At 37.0% G+C, this 12839-nt stretch overlaps 1 pseudogene; it reads left to right on the top strand.

The window, feature by feature from the left end:
- Positions 1–10666: 10666 nt before the first annotated feature.
- LOC107621456 (uncharacterized) lies at positions 10667–12263 on the top strand (annotated as a pseudogene).
- The last annotated feature ends 576 nt before the right edge of the window (positions 12264–12839 follow it).

Below are 12839 nucleotides of genomic sequence, written 5' to 3'. Positions count from 1 at the left end.
TTTCACAACTATTTCAATAATTTATAATTTTTAAATATCTAAAAAAATTATAATTTCTAAATTCGCAAATATTAAAGTTTTTATAATTCTAAATATGTAATAAACATAATCATTAATCATATTTTTTGAAATAAAATAATAAAACCAATATTATAAAAAAATAAAATAAATATTATTTAAAACATATAATTAAACATCTTCAAATCTCTAATCAATCAAATATAAAATATAATCTAAATTATAACTTGAAAAATCTTCAATTACATAAAAAAAAACAACAGTCTATCAAAAAAATTTGTCCAACTATCCCGTCAAAATCCATAAATTAAACAGTACAAATTATACTGATCTTTTAATTATGACAATTTTAAATTTTCAACATCACTCGTCTTTTTTGACGAATTACACGAGACGGCTTAATAAATCTCGACTCATTTGTCGCCCTAATTTATAGCGAGCATCATAGAAGGTCCCTAAAAGAAAAGGCTCACCGCAAAATCACTTGGAAGCTGTGTTTTTCTGTCCATCACTATAAGTCTATAACCACTCACAAGCTTCTAAATTCTAACAGATCACATTTCCAAAAGTGGAGTCCAACTTCATCATGTAACGATATATTTTGAGTGTCCATGTGACCTAGCAGAAAAACTATTATACCACACATTCTAGGAAATAGATATTATTACTCTCATTTTGAGAATATTACTCATTTTTTATAAACTTATATAATGTATAAAAATAATTAATGATTATGTATAAAGTGGTATTCTAAAAGATAAGCGTGATAATATCATTTTTATATTTAATAAAAATATAATTATTTTTAAGTTATAATATATTAAATATTTAAAAAATTAATATTTTTATTTTGACTCTTTGAAATATCTTTAGAAAATTATTTAGCTAAATCTTTGCTGGTGTTTCATAAACATTTATAATTAGTTATTTTAGTAGTTTATAGTTATTTTGAAGACATATTTTAAGAATCTAATAATAAAAAATATTTTTGTTTTATAATACTTTTAAAATGCATCATTAAAACACGTTAGTAAAACATAATATTTAAAATCCAGGCAACAAAGGGAAATTCAGGTGAATTTTCCTTCAGATGGTGACTCTTGGGAGTGTTGTGAAGCCAACCAATCCCCATTCAGGTCGGCAATTTCAAGGAGACGTGAGAAGACTTTGGTTCTTGCAAGTCAGCAAAAATTTTTTGTTTAGATCAGCGTTGTCATGGGCTTTGATAAAGAAAGGATAAAAGCATGCGAGGACTTTATGATTGAAGTTGACAATTAGTTAGATTTAAAATTAAATAATAAATAATTAATTCGAAGAAGAAAATTATAGAAGCTAATCAGGCCTAGTGTCTTTGGTGCCTTTTACCAGAGTGACTGAGTGTATAGCCTCTGACAAAAATATATCTGGGTGTATATGTTATCTTATCTGAAAGTGCCTTTATATATGTTTGGGTTTTAGCGGCATCCGGCATTTTTGAAGACCCTGACATAGAGACATAGAAAAAACGGGCTTATTGTCATCATGCGTAGTAAGGGTTATTAAATGTCATATTGTGTGTGGGCTAAAATCCAGTTTCAATATTAAAAAAACACATATCCTATTGTGAAATTAAACTATGTAGAGACCAATTGTTGCTATTGAAAAAAATAGTCGTTAGTGGTATCTCTATTTTCTCTCCATACATCTCATACACAACCAGCCTCCTCTGCCCATGACCGGCAACGAGCGGCCGGAAAGGGCCCACAATGAGCTACTGCAACCACCGCAAGATCATGAGAACCCACTGTGCATCAACAAGAAGATTAGGAAAGGAGAAGAAGGTTACTCGGGGACCTAAGCTCTTATCCCTCGACATGAAAACTGGATGGATGACAACGAAGGAAATTATGGAACGAGATATTATGTGAACATAATGATTGGAGTAGAAGCCATGTCCAATGATGACATGTCAGATTCAAAGAAGAAAGATATGATGAGTGACCAGGAGAAAATACCAGAAATAACAGAAACAAAAGGAAAAGGAAAAAAGAAATAATCAGAAGAAGTAATTGTGGTAGATATGGTTGAAGGACTATTTAACTTTATCATCAACGATACAGTTAAAAAAGAACTCTAAAAATCGTAGTGGAAATCCATAATAGTCAAACTAATGGGAAGAAAAATTGGTTATGCAGCCATGAAGAGGAAAATAGAAACTCTATGGGGGAGATTTGGTACAGTAAATGTTATTAACCTGGGCAATAACTTCCACCTGGTTATGTTTTACGCTGAAGATGATTTAGATCACGCCCTCCTTGAGGACCTTTGGAAAATATATGACCACTACTTGGCGGTAAGACTCTGGGAACAAGATTTTAATCTACTGCTCACTACTATTGCTAAGATCACAGCGTAGATAAGACTCCTGGGATTGCCCTTTGAACTCTATAATGAGAAGATTTTGAGAAAAATTGGAGATTTGACAGGAAGAACATGCAAGATAGACTATAATACTTCTCATTTATGCAGAAGAAAGTTTGCCAGGCTAGCGTTGAAGTCGATCTAACCAAGCCACTGCTAGGGAGGTATAGGTGAATGGAAAAGTCTATCAAGTTGAATATGAAAGTATCTACCAAATATGCTTCACATGTGAAAAAGTGGAACATGAACAAAAAGTACTATGCCATATGGAGGGAATTAAGGGAAGCAGAACATCAGCAACAAAAGACAGAAGAGGAAAGAGGAAAACAACTAGAAGACAACATGAAAAAAAGGGCAGAGACACTAGAGAACGAAAAAAGAAATGAGAACACAGAGACAATAGAAATTTTAGCAACAAAGGAAAAAGAATCAAATAACTATGGGTCATAGATGGTTGTCCAAAGACAAAGAAGAGAGAGAAAAGAGGCAAACAAGGATGGAGCTGGTCTAAGTCATTCAAAAGAGAAGGAAAACAAGAAGCACAATATATCTAGATATAGTGCGTTGGAAATAGAAGAACCAGAAAATAACAGCAGGGATAATGAGGAAGAGGGGAATCAAGCGAACAATAATAGAAAAGTTACAGGGCCAAAAGAACAGATGCAAAAAGAAGAAAAGATAGCTCAACCAAGTAAAACTCACAGAGAAAGGAATCAGATAGCAACCAACAGGAACAACAACAAAGAACAGAACCAGAAGCAAAACCAGCAAATACAAAAAGAAAAAAATCATATCAACAAAAGGAAAAGAAACACACAAAGGAAAAAGCAGCAGCTAGAACAAAAAAAAACAAAATAGTCAACTGTAGAAAAAACTGGAATAGAAATGACGATGCAACACAAAACCAAGCACAAAAAGAAAATGTTATGGAAGCAGAAGAAACACAAGATAATAAAGAGAATGAACCCCCCGATCCGAGAGAGACAAAACAGAAAATTAAAGCTTCTAGGAATATAGAGATGCATAAGGATATAGAAGATCTTATAATGGGGGTAGGCTTTGAAAACCCCAGGACTAGTGGTTTGGAAGGAGCTGAAGCTCCGGACATGCAGCTAAATTAGATATGCCTTTTATCCCCTTGTTTTTTTTAATGATTATAATGTCTTAGAATATTAGAGGTGCAGCTAGTTGTGCTTTTAGACGGACCTTAAAAGAGTTCCTTAGACGATACAACCCGGATATTATCATACTTTTGGAGATCAAAGTTAGTGGAGACAATGCGAGAAGAATTATACAAGGTTTGGGATTCAACAACGTCATCATAAAAGAGACGCAAGGCTTCATTGGTGGAATTTGGATTTGCTGGAAGGATAGTACTCTTTCCATTACTCCGCTGGAAACAAATCAATAGTTTATTCATACAATAATCTAAGTGCAGAATGAAGAACTTTAGTGCCTTACAGCAATTTATGCTAGCCCTCAACCAAGCAATAGAAGGATTCTCTGGTCGGATATTGACAGAATTACTAGAAATATAAATGAACTGTGGCTTTTAACTGGGAATTTTAATGAAATAAAAGACTGTACGGAGAAGAAAGGAGGTAGCCCCATTGATAAGAGAATGTGTAGGAATTTTGCTAATTGGATTAACAGATGTGGTTTAGTGGATTTGGGTTTTGTTGGCACAAGATTCACTTGGAGAGGACCTCAGTGGAAATGATATGATAAAGTTTTTAAAAGATTAGATAGAGCTCTATCAAATCCTTCCTGGAGAACTAGGTTTTAAGAAGCAGTGGTCAAAGTCCTTCCAAGAACCACTTCAGACCATTACCCTTTGCTAATCAAAGAGGAGGAAGAAAGCAACTGCAGGAGTGGAAGACCTTTTAGATTTGAAGCTATGTGGTCCTTGCATCCAAATTTCAAGCCCTTTTGGAAGAGCACTGGAGAGAAGACAACAGACTTATCCAGAATCTAAACAGTCTAAGAAGAGATCTCAACAAATGGAATAAGGATATTTTCGAAAATATTATCAAATAAAAAAGAAGATTGTTAAATAGAATCAATGCCATTCAAAGGAGCGAAAGTTACGAAAAAAATACGTTTTTGGATGACTTGGAAGTAAAACTCAAGAGAGAGCTTGAGGAAATACTAGATAAAGAAATTTTTTGGCTCTAAAAATCAAGAGAGCAATTGGTGGTGGAAGGAGATAGAAATACCAAATTCTACCACAATAAGGCTATCATAAGAAGAAGGAAAAACAAGATTCTCAAGCTAAGAAATGCAAGAGGAAATTGGATTAAAGAAGACCAAGATTTAAAGGAACATGTTTTTGAATTTTCAAAAGTCTCTATCAAAAACAGGTAAATACCACTCCTTTCACCTTAGAAAAAATTATAGTGCCTAACTTGGATCCTTTGGATTGCAGGATGATGGAGAGAACGACAACGAATTGTGAGATCAAGAAAGCACTTTTCAACATAGGATCTTTCAAAGCTCCAAGAGATGATGGATACCCAGCTGTTTTCTTAAAAAATAATTGGAATTTATTAAAACATAAAAGTCTGTGACTATATCAGAGATTGTTGGAGGAACCTTACCTTGTTAAAGGTGTCTAACTCAACCCTTATTTCACTCATCCCGAAGATACAACACCCAGAGTTTATCTCTCAGTTTAGGCCAATTGCTCTTTGCAATGTCAGGCTGAAAATTTTGACAAAGATCATTATGCAGAGGCTAAAACCCCATCTAAACTACAGAATCAGGCCCAATCAATCTAGTTTTATACCTGGCAGGAAAATTCAAGATAATATCATGATTGCAAAGGAGATTATGCATTCTATGAAGAAGATGAGAGGGAAAAAAATTACACGGCTATCAAAGTTGACTTAGAAAAAGTCTACGATAGAATTAATTAGGATTTCATGCAGGAAAGACTACAAGAGTTAAAGCTCCCTATAAAAATTATTGACATTGTTATGCAGAAAGTCAGATCAGTCAACTATAGTATTCTTTGGAACGGAAGCAAGACGGAGATATCTATTCGTTATCTATTCATTATCTGCATGGATAAACTATCACATTATATAGAGCATGATGTGCATTGTGGAAATTGGAACCCTTTTAGAGTTGGATGAGAGAGGATGGAGATATCTCACCTAATGTTCGCAGATGATCTACTACTCTTTGCGGAAGCTTCAGAGGACCAAACTGAGATAATTAGCACGGTTTTGGAAAATTTTTGCAAGGCCACTGGATTAAAGATCAATGCAAACAAATCCTCCATAGTTTTTTCAAAAAATACACCAACTCGGACAAGACAAAGAATTAAGAAAAAAACTAGTAATAGGGAGAATTCGACTCTTGGAAGATATTTAGGAGCCATGATCAACAACAATAGGGCAGGAAAAGAAAATTACAAGGAAATTCTTGAAAGGGTCCAAGGTAATTGATGAAGGGATGAAAATCCAAGTGCTTATCACTTGCCGGCAGGATCACTTTAGCACAGTAAACTTTGATATACAGCATACAAGAGTTCCAAAAACTGTTTGTAATGAAATAGAAAAGATTCAAAGAGGATTTATTTGAGGAGATTATGGGCAAAGGAGGAAGTTACATACCATTAGCTAGAAAATCATTTGCACACCAAAACATGAAGGAGGATTAGGATTCAGAAAACTAAGCCTGATGAATGATGCCTTTCTCATAAAACTAATTTGGCAACTAAGAGAGAACCCAAATATACTGTAGGCTAGAATCCTAATTCAAAAGTATTGTAACGGAGAGAGTAACATAAGCAATTTTAGTACCAAGAGTGGAGACTCTGACTTGTGGAGAAAAATTATGAAGATTTGGCCAACTTTCCAAGAGCACACAATAAGATACATTGGGGATGGCAGCACAACTCTTTTTTGGAGGGACAACTGGGTGAGGAGCAGAAGCCCTCTTCTGGAACAAGCTAAAAAGAGTGTCAGGGAAACAGAGAGCAGAGTTAGTGAGTGGATAAATGAAGATGGAGACTGGAACAGAGATAAACTTCTGGAATACCTACCTGAAGACACCACAATGCGAATTCTTGCCCTTCCACCACCTAATCAGAACAGTGGGAAAGATAGAGATTGTTGGATGTACTCAGAAGATGGAGAATTCTCTGTAGCAAGCACATACAAAGCTTTATCAAATTGGACAAAATCCACCACAACCAATTGGAGCGGGATATGGAAATGGCATGGACCTCAGAAAGCCAAGATTTTTATCTGAAAAGCTAAATACAACAGAATCCTTACCAATCAGAGGAAGGCAAAGATGTTTGGAAGCAGCGAAAAATGCCAATTCACAAGAAGACCTTTTGCATGCGTTAAGAGACTGCCTTAAGGTCTCCAGTACTTGGGCGTAATTAGTTCGGCCAGAGGCTCTTCAACTTTTTTTTCAGGCTAACAGGGAAGAATAAATGGATACAAACATGACTAACCGATTTGTAAGCAACCCAGTTCAGAATTGGATGGATATCTTTATGATATCATGCTGGAAGATGTGGAACTGGAGAAATAAAGAGATGCATGATCAACAATATAAAAGACTCCACCGCACTTGAAAGTTTTGAAGAAATTTGAGGAAGTCAAAGAGGCTTTTCGAAGAAGACAAGAGAATGGGTTAAGTAAGAACATGGAAGTGAGACAAATCAAGTGAGTACCATCAGAACATGAGTGGATGATGCTGAACATAGATGGCACATCACAGGGAGCTTCAACAGGGCAGGATGTGGCGGGTTGGTGATAGATGGAAGGGGAAATGGGTAGCTGATTTTTCTTATAACATCGGAAAATGTTCAGCCTTTGAGGCGGAGCTATGGGGTATTAGAAAATGATTGGAGCTAGCTTGGACATTGGGCCTGAAGAAAGTGAAAGTGGAATGTGACTCCAAAGCAGTTGTGGATACTATCAACAGCCAAAAAATCTCCTGGGCGACCCAAACGTGCTCATTAGAGAAATCAGTAGATGAAAACAGAGAAACTAGAGAATTTTTTGTAAATATTTATAGAGAGAGCAACAGATGTGCAGATTGCATGGCACGCAAAAGTTTGAATCTAAACCTAGGATTCTACTTTTGAGATATACCTCTGTGTTTACTAGCTCATGATGAACAAGGGGTATCTCTGCTTCGTCTTAATCTGTAATTTAGTTTTTTTTTGGGCCCTCAGCCCCAGTATAATACCAAAAAAACGATAGATTAAAAAATTATTAACCAAAAAAAGATTGATAAAAAAAATATAAAAATTGAAATTAGAGAAAATGTTAGTAAAAGAATATTTAAATGTGTACTTTCATGGGAAATAATTTCTATCTCTATATATTTTTTAACATTACGATTTTTAACATTTAACATTAGTCGTATAGTCTAGGTGTACTCTTTTTTTCTACATGATCTAACCGCTCTTTTTTCTACATATTTTAATTGTAGAGCCCTTCCAAAAAGAAGTCTTGCTTCGAAAATAGGCATTTCAAAATAAACATATGTTCACCTAAAAAAAGAGAGAGAAACAAAAATAAAGAAAACATGTTTCAAAAGCTAAGCAAAAGCAATCTCTCTTGAATAATCCATCAATCCACACAATCAAATTGCATAAACTCTTTTAACTAGAAAGTTCACAACTAAATGGTTATTTAAATCTTAAAACTCATGTTTCAAAAGCTAAGCAAAAGCAATCTCTCTTGAATAATCCATCAATCCACACAATCAAATTGCATAAACTCTTTTAACTAGAAAGTTCACAACTAAATGGTTATTTAAATCTTAAAACTCGGTATTTGACTGCTGATTTGGCAATTTCTCCTTTATTTTTGTATTTTTTATTCAACACTTTATTTATATTTTTAATTTTTTTATATGTATTTTGTCCCAATTTTCAAATCACATGTTATTGAAAAATGATATTTTGACGTGAATTCTGATATGACCTTATTAGTCAATGAAAATGTATACGTAGACAATTCAAACCAACCAACCTTTTAAACAACTCTAATTAATAAATATTTATTTTATATTTTAAAAAATTAAGAATTGAATGACCACTAATCAATATTTATCCTAATTTTATTTTCATTCACTCCCTAAAATCCCTAATCTCTCTCTCTCCCAAGCCCCACGCTGCCCTCTCTCCAATTCGTTCGTCGCGCCTCCACCATAACCCCCACGCTGCGCCGTCCTCTCGCTAAAGACCGCAACTGCTTCGTTCGTCGTGCCTCCATCTTAATCTCCACCTTAATTTATTTGCAGTTCCATATTTTAATATGATTTGTGTAAGCTAATTTGCATAACAGCATACTCATATTAACTTCTTAGATTAGAACAATCGAAAAGCATTGCACTGTGCTTGTATCCAAAATCCAAGATTCTGAACTTTATGTTCGAGTTGATTCTGTATTTGCTTTGCGTTCTTTCATCGAAGCTTGCAAAGGTGGTACCTTTTTTTTTCCTTTTTAGTTTCAGTACTTCATTCTATGTGGTTGATATTATTTATACTTAATCTATTTTTCTATGTTGTTGCAGATTTTAATAAAATCCGTTCTATTCTTCCTCAGCTCCTTGATGGTATGTGTCTGAAAATTTTGTCTTTAATATTAATTTGTCTTACTGAACAAGCAGTGCTGAATTGAATTTTTTATAAAATTTTTCAAACTCATAGATGAGGTTGAGAATGAGAACCTTGTATTTACTTTGGAGACAGTTATGGACAAACTTTGGAAAGAAACGGCACTAAAAGACATACCCATAAAATATTTCAACATCAACATATACTAATCCAACAAAAATCATGTAAAAATGATAATTAACATACTTAACATGAACAAAATGAATTAAACTAAAAAACATGAACAAGTATTCATATAATATGAACAATGGAACATAACATAAAAACAAATTTAACTTAAAGACCTAAACACAGTATAGCCGGAGATTCTAATTTCATCGATTGAAATCCATGTGATACTATACTTATAACAAGATCATGCAAGATACATAAATAAGTACTAATCAAGAAGGTCACTCACTAGCAGATTCACAGCAGTGGGACTTGCTAGTTACTCGACGACGCAGGTAGACATCAGCCGCAGCGTGTGTTGAGGCAAAGCAATGGGAGCTGCCGTCGGGGGTATGCTGGATGGATGGATGCATCTTTAAAGGGGGGCCGACGGCGACATGCAGCAGAGGCGGCAGCACTAGGGCAACTGCGCAGAGGAACTCGCGAGGGTTGCTGTCTGGCAGTCCGGCGGCATTGACTACCGTTGATGGCGGCGACCGTCGAAGACTGCACAGAGGAGAGGTTGCGTGGCGCTAAAGGGGAAGAGTTGGGGGATGTGGCTGCACGATAAAAGTGTGGTCATTTAGGTTTACAATAGTAAATGAGTGACATTAGAATTAATCCAAGTTAATTTGGTAAGTGGCTTTTTGAATGAAATGGACTTTGGGATCCAACCAATGAAAGTTGGCAAAAGTTAGCAGGACCACTGTTGTTGACATAGCAGAATTATTTTCTGAATTCAATTGATTGAATTCAATGTCACACCTTTTAGTTCAGTGAGATTAACAATTCTCTCTCCATTCTTTGTTTTGATATCTTTTTTCTCCAAAATCCAAAAATTCAGTATGGGTGTTGTTGGTGGTGTGTGGTTGTCGTTGGGGATGGTTACTGTCTCTCTGTCTATCCTCTGTTCAATGTACCCATCTTATCGGTGTGTTCGTCTCACTTTTTCACCCATGCATCTGTTTTAGGTTCCTCAACCGCACAATCTTCGATTGTCTAATCCGTCGTTGTTGGTATGTTGTAAGATTTTTCTCCTATTGTTATATGTCTTGAGTGTTTCGTTTCATTATTTTGTTTTCCTCATTGTTTTTATGAGATATTTTTTGTTGTATCAGGCTGTATTATTAAGCCACTAATTTCTTTATATTTTTTCTGGGTTCTTACATGTCGATTCACCTGATATTGTAGCTGAGCTGATGGAGATCGGATCTGAAGAGGCCAAAGCTTTTTTATTCTGGTAAGTGCTATCGGTGTTTGCACAGATCGCACTGAGACCATTTGTTATGCGTTCACGGTATTTCATGATTCATTCTTTCATTCTATTTTTTAGATTTGGTTATAGTTGCTTCATGCCTTTTGGTATTAGCAGAAGGCAGCAGTATAGGAACTCTTTGGGGTTTCCTTCTTTCCCAAGTACAACACCAAGTCTGAAATTGACCGAAAGAAATGAATGCCTTAGCGAGCCTAACGTCCGTTGGAGGGATTTTAAGGCTCGTGTTAAGTCTATTTCTCCAGCTTTTGATAAGAGAAGTAGTGATACAGAAATCATTCGCATTGATCAATCGGAAAATACTAATAGCACTTCTATCCAGCTTGACGGTCTCGAGCCTCCTTTGCGCCGCCTTCTTCATAGAAGCCGCCGGGTTGACCCCAAAGGCCGAATTCTATGGTAGAGAATTGAATAATAAATTGAGCCATGAGAGACCTTATTAAGTATTGCAAAAGAAAGGGCCTGCTGATAGAGCTGGGCGGGGAGGCGTGACTAGTTATCAGGTCAGAGAGAGGCCTGGCCCGTAAACTGGCCCCTTCCAAATTAAAAACCCTTATTTCATAAGGATTTTTTACGTGGGATATGCCGATGACTTACTACTGGGAATCGTGGGTTCCGTAGAGCTTCTCATAGAAATACAAAAATGTATTGCGCACTTCCTACAATCCGGCCTAAACCTTTGGGTAGGCTCTGCAGGATCAACAACAATAACTGCACGGAGTACGGTAGAATTCCCTGGTACGGTCATTTGGGAAGTCCCTCCGAGGACGACTCCCAAACAATTCTTGCGAGAGCTGGAGAAGCGTCTACGGGTAAAGCACCGTATCCATATAACTGTTTGCCACCTACGCTCTGTCATCCATTCCAAGTTTAGGAACCTAGAGAATAGTATCCCGATCCAACAGCTGACGAAGGGGATGAGCGAAACAGAGAATCTACTGGACGGAGTTCCACTAGCGGAGACTCTTGGAACTGCTAGAGTAAGAAGCCCCCAAGTAAGCGTATTCTGGGGGACCTTCCAACACATCTGGCAAGGATCAAGGGGGATCTCATTGCATAGCTCAGGTCGGAGCAACGCGCCATCGGATGTTCAAGACGCAGTCGCACGATCGGGCATGAGTGTCCGGAGGTTGTCATTGTATACTCCTGCGGTTCGGAAGGTGGCAGGGGGAGGGCACTGGGCGGGATCTATCAGTTACGAATTCCCCATACAAATAGAGGTGCCTATCAAAAAAGATACTGCGAAGGCTTCGGGATCGAGGTATCATTAGCCGAAGAAGAGCCAGGCCAATCCACGTGGCCTGCTTAACGAACGTCAGCGACAGAGACATCTTAAATTAGTCTGTCGGCATCCCGATAAGTCCTTTGTCCTACTACAGGTGCCGCGACAACCTTTACCAAGTCCGAATGATTATCGACCACCAGATCCGCTGGTCTGCAATATTCACCTTAGCCCACAAGCACAAATCCTCAGCGCGGAATATAATCCCCAAGTACTCCAAAGACTCAAATATAATAAATCAAGAAGGTGGTAAGACCCTTGCAGAGTTCCCCAACAGCATAGAGCTTGGGAAGCATGGACCCGATCAAGATCCGAACAGCAAGGAGCACTCCACTACAAGTCTAGTCGTTTTTTTTTCTATTAGTTTAGTTGCGATGCGGACAGACATTTACTTATGAGATTAGTTGAGTAGGCTTGCGTTAGTTGTCTGCAAAAAGATAGCTAGTTTTGGGGCTTTCGACATAAATCAAAAAGCCTATCCGGCTTGGCTTCGCTATCACTCATGACTTGTATTGTAGTCTGCCTGGAATGCCTTTGTAGTCTTTGTAATGCTAATGCTTTCTTCCTTCATTCATTTTCTTTTAGTTGCGGCAGCTTCCGCGCCAGCAAGATACAGATGGCGAAGCCAAAGCAATACTAAACAAGCGAAAAAAGCCCTTTCTATTCTATTAGTAAAGCCGAACCTTATTGAAAACTAAAGGCTAACGAGCAAAAAAACGGGAACATTGGTTCGAGGACCCGTTGGTCAAAGGAAAGGGGGGATCCTTCTTCCGGAGCGAAGCCGTATGATGCGAGTGTCTCACGTACGGTTCTTTTGAGAAGGATGTGATACCACCACCTATCAAGCCCGACGAGCGGTCCACAGAGCTGCATCCCTACTCACCTAGTCCATGCACATCACTCTCTCCAGGAGGTTGGCCGCCTATCCTAGATCTTCGCAGTTTCAAAGAGGATCCCGGGCTTGATCTTGTTTAGTATCAAGGTTTCTGTTTCTTTTGCTATATATATGGGTCCGCCCGGTTTAATATCAAAGTAATTCTGTTTCTTTTTCTATATATATGGGTCTG

Source organism: Arachis ipaensis, chromosome B10 (assembly GCF_059453495.1).
Source record: "Arachis ipaensis isolate K30076 ecotype BB chromosome B10, ASM5945349v1, whole genome shotgun sequence".
Classification (NCBI taxonomy): Eukaryota; Viridiplantae; Streptophyta; class Magnoliopsida; order Fabales; family Fabaceae; genus Arachis; species Arachis ipaensis.
Note: the sequence above shows the minus strand (reverse complement) of the source record. Positions and strands in the feature narration are given on the sequence as shown.